Source organism: Sphaeramia orbicularis, chromosome 10, assembly GCF_902148855.1.
Source record: "Sphaeramia orbicularis chromosome 10, fSphaOr1.1, whole genome shotgun sequence".
NCBI classification, from domain to species: domain Eukaryota; kingdom Metazoa; phylum Chordata; class Actinopteri; order Kurtiformes; family Apogonidae; genus Sphaeramia; species Sphaeramia orbicularis.
Genome location: NC_043966.1, coordinates 10,940,968 through 10,963,343, shown reverse-complemented (window position 1 = coordinate 10,963,343; position 22,376 = coordinate 10,940,968).

Below are 22,376 nucleotides of genomic sequence, written 5' to 3'. Positions count from 1 at the left end.
TTTTGGATAATCCCCTATGGTCCAACTAAAGCAAAAATGAATTTAAAAGTAAAAATGTGGGTCATTTAACAACACTAATTTGTCAAATTGTCTCTAAAATGTCCTGTCAGAGAGATTTTGAATACTGTGTTTTGACCCTTAAGCACTTGGTGAAAGTTGCGAGAAAAAAACTTCCTTGTAACCGGCAGAAACCTGGGGCGGACCCCGACTCCTGGAGGATGGACGACTGACATGATCCCTTGGGGTTAAAGACAGAGGGTTAAAGGAAGGGGGGGGGGGGGGTCTGGCAGGAAACACATGGATGCACAGCAAACTGAACTCAAACTGTTAAAAACTACAACTGCTGTTGCTAGTATAACAAGAACAAGAACACATCCATAACTGTTAATACTACTACTCCAAATACAAGTACTAACTATTGATATACTACTACTGCAGCTGTTAGTACCAAATATAACAGTATTAAAAAAACAAAGAATGGGAAACCAATAATAATTATTCGCATTTATTGCTCAAATATGTTTCATATATTGCAATGTTTTTTGTTTGGAAAATGGACACAGTAGATCTAGACATTCCAGGTCTAGTAATCTAGATAGGCCTATAATTTAATCAGTACCTTTTAGAAGAAATCAAATGTAAAAAGTTTATTAGGTTCACCAGTACAATTTTGGAGCAGATACCAAGGTGTATTAGCAGCAGATAATGTTCTCGGGCCAAGGTTTTTGCCTATATCCGATAAAACAAACACATGCTAGATTTATATTTATTATTTACAGTCACAGCATGAAAAATATTTTAGATATTTAGAGGAAGAACATTTAAAATTATAGTCATAGTCAAAACAAAACAAAATCAATGCTGATAAATTAAGTAACAACCATTTCTGAGGCATTTTGGAAGCAAAGACAGTATTTTAAACTAAATTAACCAATGCAATGATATTCATCACAATATAAAACTATATTATCATATTTGTCATTATTGTTTTGTATCCCAGACCCCTGTTAGAAAGGAAACACCTGAATTCAACCTGTCCCAATACTTTTGTCCATGTAGTGTATGACTTAGTCAATTATGCTATGAGGCTAACAATGTGTAAACACAGATTCTGGGGAAATAAGGCTGACCCTATGATTTTAAAACATGATAAAAATGGACTCAAATGAAACTGCAGAAACCAGAAATGTTCCTATTCGTCCAAAACCCAAGGAGGACGCCTGAATCTGAAGTTGAAAACTGAAGACAAAGCGATCATGTTTCACAAAAAAAGCGTGAGGTCTTTTGTCACTGTTATTCTAGACATACTATCTGAACCTGCAGGAGAGCTTTTGTCTTCCCCGGTGATGGATTTGAAGTTGATATGCAAGACTCATCGAAGGTAATAATGTGGAGTGGAAGCAGGCTTCTGCTGCCTGGCTCCTGCAGCGATGGCGTTGGTTACGACACCCGAAACTGGAGCGAACCCTGGATACGTTTTCCAAAAGTCGGTTTTGGTGAGAACACACAGACTCTGTCATAGCAGCACAATCATGTAAGAAAAATCCATGTTTTATGGTCTCCCTGATGTACTCCGAGAAAACACTCATGCACATTCAGTTACGTTTGCTAACAGCTCTTTTTAGTTTTTAATATGTGCTGCCAGAGTAATACGAATACAGACGTTATCCAAGTCTTGATCAGTGTGTCTTGACTTATTGGACACTCTTCACATGGTTTCTAGTGCTTTGAGGGGAAGAATAAGTATAAATCTTTTCTTCCCTTTTTTTTTTTTATTTCCAATAACTGAGGCTAAATATAGGACACTTTGTAGTACATAGGTAGCAAATTTGCACATGTTAAAATGTCTGTTTTACATGTATAGACCTAAACTATAGATTATAACCAAAATAAACAATCACCAAACCAAACCAGATCTGTTGAATAAAAGCTAAATATGTATTATACATTGGTGGAAGAAATATTTATACCCTTAAATATAAAACTGAAAATACTTCCTTGTAAAATAAATAAAAGTTCTGCACTCAAAACCTTATTTAAGTCAAAGTATGCAAGTATTATTGGAAAAATGTACTTAAAAGTATAAGTCAAAGCAGTCATTTTGCAGTAAAATGCTTTACCATTAACAGTTTACTATTATTACATATATTATTGTTACTGTTGCATTAATATGTACGTTTCATTTTACTGCCATCATTGTTTAAGGCTGTGTTCATTTCAATTTTGATTTGATTTAGTGATTTATTTTGAACATGCAATGAAATTTAACACATATCCGAACAAGCAAAACATGCATTATACAAATATCAACAATCATAATCATTAGGCAGAGGAACAGCACAATAGTTCCATTTACATGCCCAAAAAGGGCATTTCAACTACTTTGTGTACTATTTGGTCATCTAAAATACAGCAATGCAACATATTCTTTTAGATTATCATTTGATCTACCATGAATTTCTAAAAAAAAAAACCCTCAACTGAACAGCTCAGAAATCAGGTTTTCAGTTGTGACAGTGCATTTTCCAGCCAATCCATGGTTATTTATTGCTTCAGTTCATACTTCAAAAATGTTTATTAGACTAAAAATCTAAAATTAGCCATCTCCCAGATTTACAGACACCACTTTTGTTTATTTTGTAAGGACTCACTATACTGACATTTCCAGTTTTGCTCTCTAAACCACCTGTGGTTATTATTCCTGGCTACACATATTCATGAAAATATGTTACATAATGAAGGTTAAGATAATACTGAAGCGTAGTTGAAAAACTTTGCTCTGAATGCAGGTCCCAGTCGGGCTAAAAAACACCATAACGCAGCTAACAGGACACCACTTACTGTCACTTCCTAAATCTGGAGCATGCTCAGTGTGGGTGGGGGAAATTTTACCACAGATATAAGGCACATGCTGTACAGTGATGATGGGTCCGAAACTAGGTTATCCATCACCGGCCGTCCTCAGTCCACGGGCCCCCGGCCAATACCACATCCATTATCAGGTTGCGGGGATACAACTGGGAAAATGAAAGGGCTTTTTCTCAACAGGAGACTACATTGAAAACGTATGGACAGATGTGAGAGTCTGGAAAACCTACTACACTCTTTGCTCTGAGGGAATACGAACTCTGGAATGTCTTCGTGTAAATGATAAAATACTGCACAGGGACAGACATTGATTATAGATGAGTTTTAATCAAATACTCCGTGCATATTTTCGCTGTTTACTGTACAAATAGATGTTGCACTGTGAGAAAATGTACAGCTAAAACTAATAATAATGATAAGTTTTCAAGCCCTAACAACATACATTTTCCCTGTGAACTTCTATTTTATTTGTCCATGACGTTTTACAGTAGGAATTCATGTATAATACTACAAACTGTAGTGTAAAGAAACCCTATTTTCCTTTTGCTACATGAGGCTGAAGAGAAGAAAAATCCCACTAGGACTTGGCCAAAAGTGTTTTTTTTTTTTATATTGTAAATTAAGGAGAAGACTGTGGCTTTCAAAGCAAACCATTATGATAGTTAACATGGAACCACTTAAAAGGCCAGCTGTGGGAGTGACGTGAATAATAGTGTTTAATTTGTCTAATCTTAGCAGGAGCAGTGGGTGGTTGGGGTGGGGGGTTCGCTGGTACCCTGCTGGCACTTGAAGAGAGCTGCCTCCACCACAATGTGGTGCAAATTCCCTAAATGATCATTCGGCTGGGTCTCTGTTGTTTTTCTTGATGCAACTCTTACATTTGCAGAATGTCTGTTGTTATATGTGAGACAGACGTAGTGGAGCTGCTGTGGAAAAGTTAGTCCTGAATGAAGTTTGGCACGTGCCAAGACTAGTTGATTGAGGAGATGGATTTCTTCTCTTTTCAAGGGCACTGTAATGGGCCCAGGCACTATAAAATCCCTATAAATAAATAATTAAAAGAACTTTATAGATGTAGTTTGGAAAGTATTTACAAGGGCAAGTTTCTCGGACACATTTTGCAGAAGCTGAGACGTTCGCTTGGCCCCATTACAAGGCTACATGTATGGTGAGCCTTATTTAAAATGTCAATAAAATTGTCTCCATTTGGAAGTAAGTCTGAATGTGGCCGCTCTCAGTGTGAGTGGTTTAAAAATACAAAATAATGCAGATATCAACAGTTTTGCGAGTATTCATCATCCAGGGGCTGTGGTTTATGCAGCGCTATATTTCCTTTATTTTATTTTCCTAACTGAATTTAGTGGTGCTGCCTCTTGTGTTGCACCAGCCAGCACTATTTTGGCAGTGGAAAATTTACTGCTGATTTTTATACAGCTCATTTTCAATTTGACACAGTTTTACTTTCCTGTAAAAGACAGTCCTGGAGCCCGAGACATCTCCTGTGATTCTCCTACGAGCTCTGCTTAATGTTGGTTTGCGTTGGAACAGGAGATGTTGTTCTACGCTACAAGCAGCTAGATAGTCTTATACTATTTATTGTTATAATCCCTCAGCACACATTATAATTATGTGACAGAACTAATACTTAGTGCGTTGAAATGTAAACGTGTGTGACATCAAACACACGTATAAAATTTCAGACGGGCTTCGAGTAAAAGGAAGAAATGTCTTTTAAGTGTTAAATTATAAACATTAATGTCTTTTGCTGCTGGAAGACAAACAAATCATGGTCATGGACACCCAGGATCAGGAGAAGAAGGCACATACTGTGGGAGAAAACCATGTGTGTGTGTGTAGATCTCACCTAAATTACACCATGTGGTCACCCAAAAGCCCCTCGCCGCTTTCCCACCCCCACCCCCCACCCCTACCCCCACCTCAGCCTCCTCGTCCCTTCATCCCAGGCCTCTCATTGACCTTCCAGCCACTCATTGTCCCAAAGTGAGACTTGATTACTGGCCTAAGCCCTGTGAAGGTTCGCCTCAGTGGCCACAGCTGATCTTTTATACTAATTTCGGATTAATGCGGGGTCTGCAACACTGCGTAAACACAGCTACTGAGAAGGCCCCTGCCACACAGAGCTAAACATTAATCCTCCTTAATGCTGAGAGTCAACTTCCAGTCCTTATCAGAATTTGTCTTAATCTCTGCCTAGGCTGTACAAAACTCCACTGCTCAATAAGTAAAATGTAAACCACCACACAACAAATGAGCCAATGAGCTGATCTAGCATAGGATACAAAAAAAAAAAAAAAAAAACAGCACCGGAAAAGAATAAAAACCGACCAGTCTTACCTTAGAGATCCAGCTATCCAACAGCTATTCTAACTGCAGATTTAATGAACAAATGCACAGACAGCCTATACTTTTTGCCTCATTTTCACTTCTTTTCTCAAATACTTTGCTAGTTAACGTCTAGCTTTGCCGTGTGCAGACTTAAGACCGTCCTTCCACAGTTTCAGCCGTTTTCAGCAACTTTCCCTATACACTCCCCGTCTGCCTTTCTTATTTTTCTCTCTCTGTCCGTTACCAATCCACTGATGTGTGGTTTTTTTTTGACCATGTGGGTCCTAGTCCCTGTCTAGTCAAGAGCCCTTCCCTTAGACTGTGAGCGCTTGCCTGTAATTTTCTCAATATGAGATATGTGATATATTATTTCAGCAAATATCTAGGCTCAGTTCAGCTGCGTGTGAGGATATTTTGATTTATAAGTGGATGTTTTTGCGTCACAACCACTGGATCAAATGAGTACATTGACATATGCGACTCTTTTTAATAATCCTACATTGAAGGCTTCCATTGTTTTTTTTTTTTTTTTAAGTAAACTAAAAAGGTGCAGATTAGCCTCATAGGAGTCATATTTTCAGCCAAATTATTATTATTTACTCTCCCAACACTGCTGATTCATTAATGCAGATATCACAATTTGGCTAAAAATGTAATGTAGGCAATTAAGCTATGAGGCTAACAATACGTGAATTTTTACATGTGCTTTGTTAACCTCTAAAATGTTAAATGTTAAAGCTGCTATAGGTGCAGATTTAATAGTTGCTGCACATTTTTTCACTTTAATAATGGGATAAAAAGGTGAATCTTAAAGTAGCTGCTGTTATTTACATATTTTAGCTCAAAATATGCTAAATGCATGAAAAAAAATATTCTGAATAACACATTTTTTGGGGGTATTTTGCACAAATGGAACATTTTAATACATATTTCAGCCATAGCAAGTGTGCATGCTGTTTCAAAACAAAGGTGGTTTGCCCACCTCATGCACTAATTGGAAAATGAGGAGCCCTTTCGGGTGATGAACATTTCGGAGAGGCACCAATGGGATAAAAAAAGGTGGATCTTAAATCAGCTGCTGTTATTTACATATTTTAGCTAAACATATGCTAAATGCACGAAAAAAATATTCTCAATAACACAATTTTTTTGCTATTTTGTAGAAATTGAACAATTTAATTCATGTTTCAGCCATATAAGTGTGTATGGCGTTTCAAAATAAGAGTGGTTTTCTCGCCTCATGCACTAATTGGAAAATGAGGAGCCAAGCCCTTTCGGGTGACGAACATTTCACCGAGGTACCAATGGGATAAAAAAGGTGGATCTTAAATTAGCTGTTGTTATTTACATATTTTAGCTCAACATATGCTAAAGACAAGAAAAAAAATATTCTGAATAACACCTTTTTTTTTTTTTGCTATTTTGCACAAATTGAACATTTTAATTCATATTTCAGCCATGTAAGTGTGTATGGTGTTTCAAAATAAGAGTGGTTTTCCCGCCTCATGCACCAATTGGAAAATGAGGAGCCAAGCCCTTTCGGGTGAAGAACATTTCACCGAGGTACCAATGGGATTAAAAAGGTGGATCTTAAATCAGCTGCTGTTATTTACATATTTTAGCTAACATATGCTAAATGCATGAAAAAAATATTCTGAATAACACCATTTTTTTTTGCTATTTTGTAGAAATTGAACATTTTAATTAATATTTCAGCCATATAAATGTGCATGGTGTTTCAAAATAAGGGTGGCTTTCCCGCCTCATGCACCAATTGGAAAATGAGGAGCCAAGCCCTTTCGGGTGAAGAACATTTCGCCGAGGCACCAGAGGGAACGAGGCGACTAATCTCTTTGCAGTTCTGTCCAACAAACAGCGCCGCAGAACGACATGTGGACCGTGTGTGTGGACTGGACTGTGTGCATGTTAAGCTGGTAAATGTAAACACAGTCGGCTCAGGGGAAAAAAAAATAAAAAAAGAGGCCACATAATTATAAAGTTTTAAAGTAAATGCCAAAGTGAAGCGTAAGCTCTTCTAAAACAGAGAAGCATGGAGAGGAGAAGTCAGAATGGCGCGCACATACCTACATATATACTATAGCCTTAACAGGCCTGCTGTTTAAACTGACTTTTCACTTTCACACACCACAGCCTGGGTGAGACTCTGTTGACTTTTACAGTCTCTTTTTGGCCACACTCTACTTTGCAAAACAAAATTATCCCATTCTGAGGTTTGGGGAAAGAGCTTTTAATTTAACGGTTGCATTTGGCAAGAATCTTCATCACTCCGAAAATTCATCACTCTGAATTTTCTGTTTCTTTCCACATGAAGATTCCTCTCACTGCCCTGTAATTATGCTGGTGAGGAGATCAATGAGCTGGGAGGATTCTCCGTCGAACTTGGTTCAATAAGTTTAGTATTCTTTGAGAGGGTTCTGCGATACCTCTAGCCACTCTACATTATTCAATTTTTACTGAGGTTAGCGCTAGTCTTTTATGAGCTGTGAACTGACCACAAATGTACCGACTAGTCCGTCCCAAAGTACATCCCTTACTCCTCTTCCCATCCTTTCTCAACTTCTCCTCTCAAGTCTATGGGAAAGGGCAAAAAACGATGGCAACAGCTTTAAAACGGAAAAATCCTTTAATGCAATTCCTACCTTATCTAAAACACCTACATATCTGTCTCCAGTCTGCGGCCTTTGAAAGGATATTTCATGCCTGGGATTGAGGGGGAAAATCTCCCTTCAGAAGCAGGGCTGGGAATGAGTTATAGGCATCTAAGAGGCTGGAAATCTCTGGGGCCTGACCATGGCTTTAGCATACAACACCAACCACGGCCAAGGGCTATAGAGCACAGCCAGCCCCCCGGCCCTTATTAAAGGAAGAAATATAGAGAGGCATGAGAAGGTAGCGCACATATTAAGAATTAAGAGGAACAGGTTTCACTTTTTTTCTGATGTTTTTGGTTCACACATGTTGTACTGGACCCATACAGGTATGTTACTATAAAAAAATAATGGTAAATAACAATAACCCTGTGCTAATGATCTTTGTGAAGTCGTTTCCAAAACTGCAAAATGTGGAGTATAATATAACACAAGCACATAAAGTAAATGATAATGAATAATATAAAACATTCCAGCCACAGGGAAAACGTGTGACGTTAATAGAAAATATATAGATGAGCAATGGTTAAATATAAGCAGAAAACTGACAAAATCTCTCTTTCAGTCACTTCCAATAACTTAAAACCCCGGCATCTACTGATCTAAAATGTTTAATAACCTGTGATCCACTAATCCTATTAATACATTGAAATATTTCAGGTAAAATTCAGTTTCTCAGCTTTTCATGGTCATCAGATATGACCCATTTGGACATTCAGAGGCTCCGTAGTTTCACCAGTAAAACCCATGGAATTTGACAAATGACAGTAGTTGTAGATGCTTGTTTTTATGTTCAGTTAATGATAAAATTAGCTGAAAATGTCACTTTTTCTTCAGTTTTCAGTTTTGTTATAATAATCTTTGAATTTACTCTGAGTTTTTATAATAACATCGACATGATCAGTGAATGAAATATAAGAAAATACTTAATTTTCCCTGAAAAATGCAAAATACAGTGTGCAAATATTATAACAAATCACTTGGGTAAGGTGAAATGTAAAGCAAAATTCAGTTGGAAGTCACCACAAAAATAGTTGTAGGTCATTAAGGATTAAAAATAAATTCTGTAAATGAGGTAATATTCTGTGCTACAGGATAAAATAGTAAATGGGGATAAATAACATAATATCATTATTTGGAGATTACCACAAAATTTTTCTGCGAAATTAGAAGTGGAAGAATATGTGTACCATGGGATTTTGGAAATAAATTGCTAATAATATGTTATCATAAATATTTTAATTATGATGTCTCTCCTAGTGAGCGCCAGTTAAATATCCTTGAAACAACATTAGAGGTCTTTGAAGGTTCCATACGGAGTCAGCGTTCACACTCAACTGTGGGTGAGTGGGTGTCAAAACCATTTCAGTTCTAAACTTTTAACAATATTCTGCCTGTTACTAAATGTTTTGTGCATTTCTAGATGCACTGTGATCTGTAAGTTGTAATGCACATGTAGAAATGATGAGCTGAGGAATAATATTGTTCAAATTGCACTTATTTTTCTAAAGAAATTTCTGTTTTTTCAGGTTATTCACGTTTTTTTGAATGGGTAGTTTGTAAATGTTAACAATTTCCTAATTTAATTTTAGTGTTTTGCAATAAAACTAAGAGTAAAAATGAAGAGTTCTCATTATTTATAGGTATTTATGCTATTATTTTATCAGTCCGGCCCATTTGAGATCAAATTGGGCTGAATGTGGCACCAGAGTTTGACTCCCATGCTTTAAGTGTTAAGTTTAACTAAAAAATATAAGTTTCAGTTTCATTATCACTAACTACACTGGTCTACAATTTTTTAGAAATGATTTGCTTTAGACATTAAATGTGCTAAATGTTACATATTTTAATAAGATTAATTGGAAAATAAATGACGAAAGTGCCGGTTTGCTAATGTTTTCAAGGTATATGATTGAGTGTTATTACACATATATATTGGTTTATGTACATTTATATAATAGTTTTATAAATCTTCCACTAAATAGAACCTGTAAAGTGAATGTATTCTAATGTGCAGACAGTGTTTTGAAGTAGATCTTGTAGCTCTGAGACAAATATTCCTTTTGAGTCAAACCCATTCTCTCGTTAATTCTTGAGTTTCACATTTTGACCCAAGGCTGTATCTTGGAAAGTTCAGCCAACCAGCATTTTTGACTTGATTTTTCTTTATCAATGACTCTCATGTGGTAAAATTTAATTTCACTTTTATTCTGGAAGCATTTTCCTTGTAGACCATTGTCATCTTTATCCTTAACGCGAAAAATCTGCTGAAAACTATTGTCAGCTTCACAAGGACATGTCTACAACTATATTTTGCTTTGCTATTTTGTCAAGAAACAATTTACGATGTGGTGTCAGGGAAAGTTTCGCAGGTGATATTAGCGGTAAGACCTTATAATGCGATGTTCCTTAAATGGTGAAGAGCGTGGACTATACTGTATTTTTCAGCGTACAGGTCTGAAGGGCTGAGACACGTCGCCCTGCCGAGCGTCTCGGTTATCTTTGCTCCTCTATTACTCTGACTTTAACACACTGGTCTGGTCAGGGCCAGTAAATTTTCCAGCAGAGGATAAAGTTCAAGAAGATAAAATCAAACAGATGTCGGTGTGAGGGTGAGTCTTCGTGACCCATAAAAGTGCTCTCATCAAAGGGCCGAATGGTTTGTTTTGAATTATTACATTGTTATCAAAAGGGATGGCAGCGGCGTGTTTGAGGAGGAACTCGATCTGTTTGTCTAAAAACACGGGCAGGCATACTCCGGTCCTGAGGAACCATGGGAAAGAGTGACAGCTGACAGGACGGGGCAGCTGGGGATGGGTTTGATTGACAGCCATCAGCTATCTTTGGACATTGTGTTGACTTTGTTTAATGGAGCCAAGTGTTGACTGTCTGGCACCTCGCTCTGCATGCCCGATTTCACGTAAAGTTCTCCTCCCGGATGACGAAATTGCAAAATGACCTCAAAAACAAACAAACAAAAAAAAAAGAGCGTCAAAAAACCATGTCTATTTCTGACCATCTGACTGCGCCGTTTCTTTCTTCTGTTGTAAATTTGATTAAGTTTCACAAATGAAAATCTTGATTAGATCAAAAGTAAACCAGGTTTCTAGAAAGACTGGCTCTGTAAATGTTGGTTCTCTCTAGATTATTCGCCACACATTGGACTGATTTAGTTTTACACCAGACGAGGGCCGTACCATTCAGGGTCATATATTCATGGAAAGTTCATGTTAAGGTTAAATTTTTGCCTTATCTCCTAAATCTTGTTTCAACTGATGAGAGGGGTTAAGTCTTGGACATTAAAAAGTTGCTTTCTTAAAGAATCCGTCCAAAATACCTTATGATGTATATGTAATAAAGGGTATAAATACAGAACATCTGAGCAAATATACACAAACTATTGGCATCTGTGTCCTAAATTAAGCTCTGAAGAATTTTCACCATGAAAAAGTGAGAGTGTTGTCTTTTGAAGGGGCAAAACAAACTGGATTTCAAAGTGTGTGTGACATGGGAAATTCAAGGTCAGCAACGGGGGAGGGAAAGTAAACGAACTTTGGGAGTTTGCACGCTAACCCATGTGAATTACAAGCGCGCGATTACACACGATACAGTCACTTTTATAACATGAAAATGCACAATAAGCACAGAGGCTTTTCAGATAGCATTACAATACATTATAAAAAAGCAAAAAGAAATTAAATATTGCATTCAAAATTCCTACAGATTTCAGAAGGCAGTCATGCTTCTTACATTTCACCAGTATTACTCCACTTTACTGGAGTTAGGATCTCCTCTGGCTCACAGGAGGAACCACAAGGGCCTGGCTAGTTGGGATCACAAGAGGAGTTTTGATAAGCAGACCCCAGAGTGCTTTTGCTCCCAGCAGGCCAGTCTCACATTTGCAGTGTGGGGGCGGAATGCCAGTAGCCAGATTACTCACCACAGCAGTCGGTGCAGACTCTACAGCCCATTTTCAGTCCATACTGAGGTTAGGAGAAGCTCTGCACATATGGTTGACAGCACAGAGGCTGGTAATGTGGCGGATGCTGGTTACAGGATTGACAAAGGTATACTGTGTATGTGTGTGTTACAGTGGAAATAATGAACAGTATCACCAAACATATTTACATAGAGTCAGTAGTCGCTTTTCCATTTACCCTCAAATTGCGCAAATATAACTTGCGCATAAAAATTTACCTAATGGAAAAACGACAATTTTGCCAAAACTCTCGATTTTTGATTAAAAGTTTTTGTGCAATTGGTATATCACGCAAAACTGCAACTGAAAGACCTTTTTCTGCAACTAGAGTCACATGAATTAAAAAAAAAAAAAAAAAAAAAGGATGTTGATAGATGTTACAAGTAAAGAAGCAGAGTTTTAAAAGAAACATGGTGCAATATGTGTGGACACACCAGGAAACCAAATCACTTTTTTAATTTAGTACGGGATAGAGGAGTAATATATAATAATAATGAATATATCTGTAAATCAACACGATATTTACGTTCGTCGTCATGTTTATGGAACGGCTTCTCGTGTCATCTCGCGATAATAAATAAATCATCGCATTTGTGATTTAATGAAAAAAAGGACATTACTCACTTCTGTTTTTTTCGACATTTAGTAAATATTGGCAAAGTTTTGTGCAGATGTCCAATGGAAAAGCAACTTATGAAAGAGATGCTGGGGGTGTCATTAGATTGTCTCCCAAGTTTAAAATATAAAATAAAACAACAAAAATCTTACTAATCTACAATGATTCACCTGAGTGACCCTTAACATAGGCTACATTGGTAAACTTTTATAATGTCCCGCTAAAAGTTTTTATTTTACATGTCTCCTGGTAGTGTCCTATTACCAATAGTCTTGCATATTAAATACAAACACTTATCAAAACTAGACTAAAGCGACTGAAAAACAGGTATGTCTGTATCAAACTGCAATTTAACATGCAGATTTAAAATCCTCCAGAAAATATTTACCCCAATCGGTACTTTGAGCCAAAATAACTTGGACTAAAATAGAATAACTTCACACTATTCATATATATTTATTTATATTTTCACATTAACCGTTAAAGACTATTTATTGGTGACTTCCACATAATTTTTTCCTCTACATTTAATCTTTCCGTAGTGACTTATCACCAATTATTATATTACCCCACGCGTTTTTCATTTTTCAGTTAAATTCAGGTATTTTTTTAATATATAATTGAGTAAATTCAAATAGTATAATATCAAAACAGAACACTGATGAAAAAAATGACCTTTCCAGCAAAATATATCAGTAAATGAACCTAAAAACAATCACTGTTATATGTCAAATACGTGGGTTAATGTAGTTTGAGTCAATATTGTAGATGATGGTGTTTCCATGTTCACTACGGAGCCTCTGAACGTCCAAATGGATCATATAAGATGATGCACAAAAGCTGAGAAACTGCATTTTACCTGAATTATTTACCTGTACTGATAGGATTAGTGGTGTAAAAGTTATTAAACATTTTATATCTATCACTGCTTTTGGTCACCGGTGGATGTTAAAGTTTTATGAGGGTTAAATTGTAATGTTACCACATGGACATCCACAGTATTGAGAATTCAGAATGTTCCACAAAAGAATATTTCCTCCAGCTGGTAACTTTAGGCCAGAACAACTTGGAATAACTTACTCATGTTAAGATTGCTAGGAAAAAATAATTACAGAATATCGGCATCATAGGAAGAGCTTAAGTTTGAAACACAATATGAGCACAAAATCCAACCACTGTTTGTTTGAGACACAGACTCTTAAATGTTACATGGGCGTCCTGATGCTCAGATGGTATAAAAACACATGACATGTATCTGTACCAGTTACTTATACGGTCCCAGCATCCCCGCACTAACTCATAAAGAACCAGTAATACTTTTGTGGCACTTCCAAAACATTTTTTTCCTCTATATTTAACTTTTCTTAAGTGATTGATCATTATTTATTACAATATTACCTTCTGTAGTTTGCATTTTTTTCAGTGAGAATCAGGTATTTTTCTGTAGTTGATTTACTTATCATGTAGATGTTCATAAAAGCTCAGATTAATCCTTTAACACCAAATGTATCATATTTGATCCATGAGTTTTGAAGCCTTCTACATGATCAGTGTGATATATTTTTTTTCTTGAAAAACCTGATTTATACAATTAGATACATGCAATACACAGATAATCCACCAGTGTGTGTGTGTGTGTGGGGGATTGGTTCACCAGAGGCTCTTAAAGACAGTCATTAATGAGGAAGGAGGCAGAACTTTGACAATTTTGAAAAGGAATTACCGATTTGTTACACGTTTGTGTTATATTAATTTTTTCTTTGCTCAAAAATAATATTTGAGCATTGAGACCCGATGTATCAAATATGATACAAAATAGAAACTTATACATGGAAATTTATATTTGGAAAAAAAAAAAACTTTTTGGGTTGTTCAGAAGGACCAATAAAGGCTCCAGTTTCAAAGAACTGGGATTTTCTGTCAATGGTTTCATGGTTGAGGCTTTACAGGGTTAAAGTTGAAGGTTATTATATCAGAAAAAGAGAAAACTGAAGAAAAACTGACTTTTTCAGTAAAATCTATCATTAACAGAACAAAAACCAATTGTCCATCCCCTGTCATTGATCCAACTCCATGGGTTTTACTGGTGAATCAGTGTTGTAGAAGATGACGGTGTTTCCATGGTAACTACAGAGCCTCTGAAGGTCCAAATGGATCATAAGTGATGACCATGAAAAGACGACAAACTGCATTTTACACCAATTATTTTCATGTATTGATAGGATTAGTGGATCAACAGGTATTAAACATTTTATATCAGTACATGATTTTATTCACTGGTTGATGTTTGGGTCTTCATGGGTTAATGAAGTTTTCGTAAAGTTTCTAATTCTGATGATTCATGCACCGCACAAATCATCCAAATGCTATAGGTTCTGCAGACCCTCACATGGTAAGATGATATTTCGCATTGACATTTAACAATAATCAGTGATTCTCTGCAGAGAGACGAGCTGTCAACAGCAGCAAGCCTTCTCATCTGCCGGAGGCGACACGGGCTCATAATGAGTTGCGGAGGTTTGCTCCTGGACCCCCTCCATCTTGCAGTTATTGATACAGTACGGTGGGAAGATAGCTCTATTTTCTGCTGAGGTGAATGATGAGTGCAGCACCGTTTACATACTGTATTTTCCAGTGTTTGCCCTGAGGATGGGAGCCTTGGTGGAATTTGTATTGACTCTACAAATGTTTAATGAGCAAGCAGCAACAGCAGCTGGCTGCACAGCACTGATGAAATGATGACACAAGACACAGAAGTGTTCCTGTGCAAAGCAGCAACTGGGTCCATGTCGCACACAGACCAGCACTGTATCGGCAAACAAAACACAAATGATCTTTTTCCTTTATTTTTGCAACTGAGTTTTATTTTATCTGACTTGTGCCATTTTTACTCATGTTTATATTGATTTTCAGTGGTAAAAGAGGCACCACATTAGATATAAATTATTCTAGTGAAAATGTTTATTCACATATGAAAGGGTTGTTTTTAACCCATAAAAACCTGAACATCCACTGACAACCAAAACCATTTACGGATATAAAAAGTTAAATAACTGTTGATCCAAGAACTCTATCAATACATGTAAATAATTGGTGTAAAATGTATGTAGAAGGAGATTAGTTGTGGTAGAAAATTATTATTTACAGTCAGAAGATGAAAAATATGATAGAAATTTAGAGGTAGAACAATTAAAATCAGTCATGGATAAAATAAAAATAAAAACAATGTTGAGAGAAATTACGTGAAAATCCTCTGAGGCATTTTGATATCAAAGATAACTATTTAAAGCAAACTAACCCATGCAATGACATTTATCACAATATTAACCCATAAAGACCCAAACAGCCACTGGCAACCTAAATCATTTACTGACATAAAAAGTTAAATAACAATTTGATCCACTAATTCTATCAATACATGTAAATAAAATACAGGTAGAAGGAGGTTAGGTGTGTAGAAAATTATTATTTACAGTCAGAGCATCAAAAATATCATAGAAATTTAGAGGCAGAACAGTTAAAATCAGTCATGGATACCATAAAAATAAAAAAAAAATCAATGTTGAGAGAAATTAAGTAAAAACCATTGGAGGAATTTGGGAATCAATTTGAAGGAAACTAACCAATACAATGATATTTAATGACAATATTAACCCATAAAGACCCAAACAGCCACTGGCAACCGAAATCATTTACCGATATAAAAAGCTAAATACCTGTTGATCCAATAATTCTATCAATACATGTAAATGATTTGTGTAAATTGCAGTTTGTCATCTTTTCATGGTCAACAGATATGACCCATTTGGGACGTTCAGAGGCTTCGTAGTTACCATGGAAACACTGTCATCTTCAACAACATCGATTCACCAGTAAAACCCAAGGACAGTGGATGGAGACACTTGTTTTATGTTCAATTAATGATATATTTTCCAGAAAAAAGTCAATTTTTCATTTGTTTTTGATATAATAACCTTAACTTTAACTTAAGCTTTTATGGACATCTGCATGATCACTTCATTACATTTAGGAAAATACCTGATTTTCACAAAAGTATACAAAATACTAAGCACAATATGAGAATAAGTGGTGATAGACCTCTTAAGAAAAATCCAAAACGGAGAAAAAAAAAATATTTGGGAACTGCCGCAAAAAAGGCATCGGGTGTTTATGGGTTAAATAGAAAATAATGACTAGTTTTTCATTTTATAATAACTAATATAATATTTATTCGAGATGACTGTGACAATTTCTAATCAGAATCAGGTTCAGTTTCATAGAAATCCAGAAATCTAACCCTTCAGATGATTAAAAAAAAAACAAAAACAAAAAAAAAAACATAAAATCATTAGTAAGTTGAATAATTAGTAAGAATGATGCTCTTTCGTTCCATATAATCAGTGGCTCGACAACAGTAATACAGCTTTAACACTGGGCCACCAGGCATTGTGTCATTCTTTAAGTGAGCGTGGGCAACCACAGTCCACAAAGCTAACCCTGTCATCTGGCAGCAGATTTGCAAGAGAGATAAACGGAGATCCTGCAGGGGATCAAACCCAGCCTCTATCTCTAACAGAGGATTTAGCCAGTAGAGACTAAAGGGGCTCGAGCAGAATTACTGTGTATGGAGCCTGAATGACTCGACGCATTTACCCTCAAAGTTGGTTGCTTTTGTGCCTGGATACTGTTTAGCAGGATCGTACGAAAGATAAAAATGCATTTTATTCTTTGTTGCAGGTTAACAAGCTGGTCTGAGGCGAGGAGCTGAGGGAAAAACAGGGAGCGAGACAAGGTTAATTAACACTTCTCATCTCATTCCCTACAGTTCTGCTGGTCTGATCTCAATGTTTTGCTTTAAATATTGAAATTAAATCGATTATGATTAAAGTAGGTGAAGGTTAAATGACCTGAACATTATGTTTAGTAGGACTTAGGTCTTCAAAACAACCACTCCTAATGTGACAAATAAAACAACATTCATACTATTTATCATATTCTGGCCTGAACTGACATTTGTAACTTTTCTATTCAGTTTGGAGGATTACTAAAAAATTACAACTGATTTTTATGAAAATCTGTGTTTGACAATGTTACGAACCTATGAATATTTGCTGCAAATCCATAAAAAAAAGATATAGAATCAAGTTTTCTTCCTTTTTTTAAATCTACATTTATTATATGCTATATTATTCTATGCAACTCAGTAATTTTTACAGTTATTGAAGCACTTATCTACTTTAGGAAATAATTAATCAAATCATTTACTGTTGGATACTTTTTAAAGCCTATGTTTAGTATTAAAAAGCAGCAATTTACTGTTATCAGAATTAGAATCATGTTTATTTGCCAAATATGTAAACACAAACGAGGAATTTTTTGTTGGTAGATGTTGTCCCTCTGGTAAACTGTAAATATAAGATATAATTAAAAATGTAAAGAAAGTTAAATAAGAAAAAAAGAAACTCTACATCCATAAAGACATAGTATCGTCTTATAAGCTGCCATGGTATTATAAATTTTGCCCTTTTTGACTTAGACAAACTTTATTGTCATTCAGGTATGCACAAAGTGTATACAGAATGAAATTACATTGCATTTAGGCTCAGGACAAGAATCTAATGTAAAGTGCAAATAAATAATGATAAAATACAACTATAGAGTTCTTTAAAATGTATGTACATGTGTGCGGAATACAGCAGTGATTTTGTTTTAAGCTTTACCTGAAAACCCCCACCCTGGTCTGTGGTTACCCCATAAAACAGAAAATGCACATACAGTCGCAGAAAAAATTATTAGACCACCCCTTGTTTTCTTCAATTTCTTGTTCATTTTAATGCCTGGTACAACTAAAGCTACATTTGTTTGGACAAATATAATGATAACAACAAAAATAGCTCATAAGAGTTTAATTTCAGAGCTGATATCTAACCATTTTTAATGGTTTTCTTGATAATAACTAAAATCACTTCAGTTCTTACATCAATATCTATGGCATTGTACTGACAAAAACAGTGCTTTTAGGCATTCCATGTTTTATTTTCTGCCTGTTTTGGTCACATGATACACACAGGAGTTAGTACTTGATTGCATAACCATTGTTTTTGATGACTTTTGATGGTCAGATAATTTTTTTCTGTGACTGTATTACAGTCACTTCTTCTTATTACTATTATTACTTTTTTCTGATCAGTACTCAGTTTTACAAATGTGTATTTGTGTTTGTCTGTGCAATAACTGTTTTTATATGTTTTAGCTGTGTTTATGTTTTGTTTCTGTTTTATTCATGTCTTTTTCTAACTCCGTGACTCAGGGAAACCCACAAGAATTCCAGTGTACCTATACTGCGATGTATCTGTGCAAACAGCAAATAAAGTCTATTCTATTCTATTGTTTGTTAATAAAGTAAAGGGTAAATACAGTTCACTGGCAGTAATGAACCTTAATACTATGTGCAACTGTTAAAAAACAGAAAAAAATAAACTGGGTGTTGTTCTAAAAGACTGATCAACGAATAAGTTCCTTCTAAATCTTGACATTTAAAGAATATTAATTACTGGTGCTTTATTTTTTTAAAAATATAATTTATTAACATTCATGAGAAGACTGTTGTTTACTTTTGGGGGAATTGTGCTCTTCGGAGCCTTCCATGACCTTTTTCCTGGTGGTGATATCAGATTTTGTTCTTGTTAAAACCATACGGGTCCACACTCTTTAATACTATTATTAGGCGTTTAAGTGAGAGGCGTGGAGTCGGATGCTGCCGTGTCAGCTGGGTATTTGGTTCTGTTGACCAACCAAAGTAGAAGCCAATCAAGGCAAGGTTAATTTCCCAGCAGGACTTTCTAAAAGCAAGTGAGCAAAAACCACATGTGAGCAGATGAAGCAAGAAAATGAATTATAGGTGTAATACACGCTCTTAATGACTAATAAAAGCATGTGGCAAATGTGTAACTGCTAAAATTAACATTCTAATAATTGGTTTTCATATTTCACTGTTGATTTTAGTTTTAGATGAGGTGTTTTAGGGATCAACGTGGACTGTAAGCAGCTTCGTGCTACTATTGTCCACTCATATCTGCCCCCCCTCTGTAAACTGTCGACAGCCCATCCCAGCAAATCACTGAACTGACCGGGAATCTGGATCGCGTGAGGACTCTCATGACCTCGGAATGAAGCTCCTCAGTGGCTGAAAAAAACGAAGCAACGGCCACACCACGCCTGTTAATTTTGTAAATCTAGACCCATTTGCACACTTTTGAGACTGTAGACGGACAAATGGGAAAAACTTACAGAATACTGCATCTTTTCACACTATAAATATTACAACAAAAGTCATATGTTTTGGGAAATATTCATATAAGGTGTATTTTCATAAGTAGTTTTCACTGTTTCCTCTTACAGTCCAAGGTTCTAATTGTTTAGGATTTTTCATTATAGTTTAGTTTTATTTAGTTTTGACTTTTTTTCCCCCTCTAATTCAGTTAGTTTAAAATAGTTTTTAGAGCAGGTTTGCTAGTTTTTATTAAGTTTTAGTTTTTTGCTAAAAGCTTAGTTTTAGTTTTTTCATATCTTTTATCTTCTTCGCCGTCGTATTTAAATAAATCCCATGCAGGACTCTGCTGCTTTCTCCCAATTTTACTCTCCATGTTTCCAGGTAGAATGGGGATGAGAAGACGACTCTAAACAACAAGTGATGAAAAGTGACAGACCGTTAAGTGTCGTATGGTGCCGCCAGCTAAAATTGCTCGAGGGAAATAAATCGATTTCATATCAATCCGACATTGACAAAGATGAAAACGAACGGAATTTTATCTGTAATTTCTATCCATTTTAGTTAGTTTTGTAAGCACGCACACACAGTTTCAGTTATTGTTTGTTCTTTTAATTATAGTTTTTATTTATTTCAGTTAACGAAACTGTATTTTCAATTCTAGTTTTCGTCATTTAGTTAGTTTTCGTTAACGATAATAACCTTGTTACACTCACACAGAATGACAGAACGGACATTATAATCTTCCAGCTGCGTCTCCAACACACAGAAAATCATTAAAATATACAGTACTGTGTAAAACTCTTGGGCCACCTTTAGCTTTGTTGTTTTATGAGCATACGTATTAATTTCTCATTCTCTTTTCTTCAAGTGCAGCGAGAATATACAAGATGCATGTGCACGGCCTTAAAAGACACACAAAAAAATAAACTAAATGGGTTCTAAAGGTTAAAGTCACTATTTAATTTGACCTTTGACCCCGTGACAAGAGGCAGCACAAACAATTAGAAACATCTGACGTGTTGAATGAAACCTGGTATAAAAGAGAAAATTAATGCAATAAATGTCATATTGTTGGAACTAAAGGGTTAAAGACATGTTAAATGCAAAAAGAAGTTGCACTACATTTGGTTTATAGAAGCTGTTTTTACCCTGAAATGTTTGTTTTTGCTGTTGTACATACTTCACATATATCAGATTGGATCTAAAAACATATATATGCTGATGTATTGTGTGTGATTATGTTGTATGTGCTGCTTTTGTATGTTTGGATTATATGTGAAGTCTGTATGATTGCACTGATGCTTCACTGTTCTCTTTTATCTTTTTTTTAAAAATTGATTTATCTTGTCTCTTAGCTGTCTTAACTCTCTCTTTTTAATTAACGTGCTGTAATATATTGTTTTTTAAGGGTGCCTATTGTCATCAGGTCGGGGACTATAGCAGGATAACAACCATGATGGCTAATGCTGTCCTGTTATTAATACAGTTAATTAATTGGGATTGTCCATGATATAATAAACTAATAAACTATATATGTGGTCATTAGAACTTTACTAAACCAACACACATAAAGTTGGATGAGGATTTAAGTGTACATTTTTAATTGGACTTACAATAGCTAATTCTAATATAAAAAAACCTAGTGAAACTCTACTGTTTTTATAATGCTCTGAAAATCTTCCACAGTTGGTGAGATATTATTTTTGTGAGTATTTTCCCCAGTTTTCTTATGATTCAGGCAATAAAAAAAAAGACATTTATATCAACTGTAAAGCCTCACCGAGCAAATCTATATTTTTAATGAAAATACGTGACATTATTACAAACTGTCCTATAAAACATTGATTTAAAGCAGGATTATCAAACCCATGTTAGTTCAGGGGCCACATACAGCCCAATATGACCTGAAGTAAGCCGAATCATTAAAATAATAACAATAATATATAAATAATATAAATTCCAAAATTTGTATGTCTAACTTCTATGTTTTAGAGTGAAAAAAGTAAAATTATATTATCAAAATGTTTACATCTACACACTATTCTTTAAAAAAAATGTGAAAAACATTAACAAAATTAAATTTATTAAGAAAAAAAGTGCAATTTTAACAATTTATGGCATTATTTGGCCTCTGCTTACAACTGACAGATCACAGTAGATCTACAAATACACAAAACATTTAATAACAGGCAGAATATTGGTACAATTACATTTAATTCTCTTAAGACATTTCAGGTTATTCATATTTGTTCACATTTTTGTAAAAGGCTAGTCTATAAATGTAAAAATTTTTGTGTAACTTTCCTTTTTTTTTACACTACAACAAAGAGAAAAAATTGTGGTTTTCAATATTTATAGTTTATTATGATTGTATTTCACTAGTCTGACCCACTTTAGATTGAATTGGCCAAAAATTATTTTAACATCCTTGATTTTTTGTATTTCACAAATTCATTCCGCGGGCTGGATTGGACCCTTTGGTAAGCTACTTTTGGCCCCTGTTTGAGACCCCTGATTTAAAGGGTGACTTATATTGCATTATTGCATGTATTCATGTGTGTTTCTGATTTTTAATATTGCTGCAGTCAATTTGAAATAAGAGTAAAGACAGAGAAAATATAATTA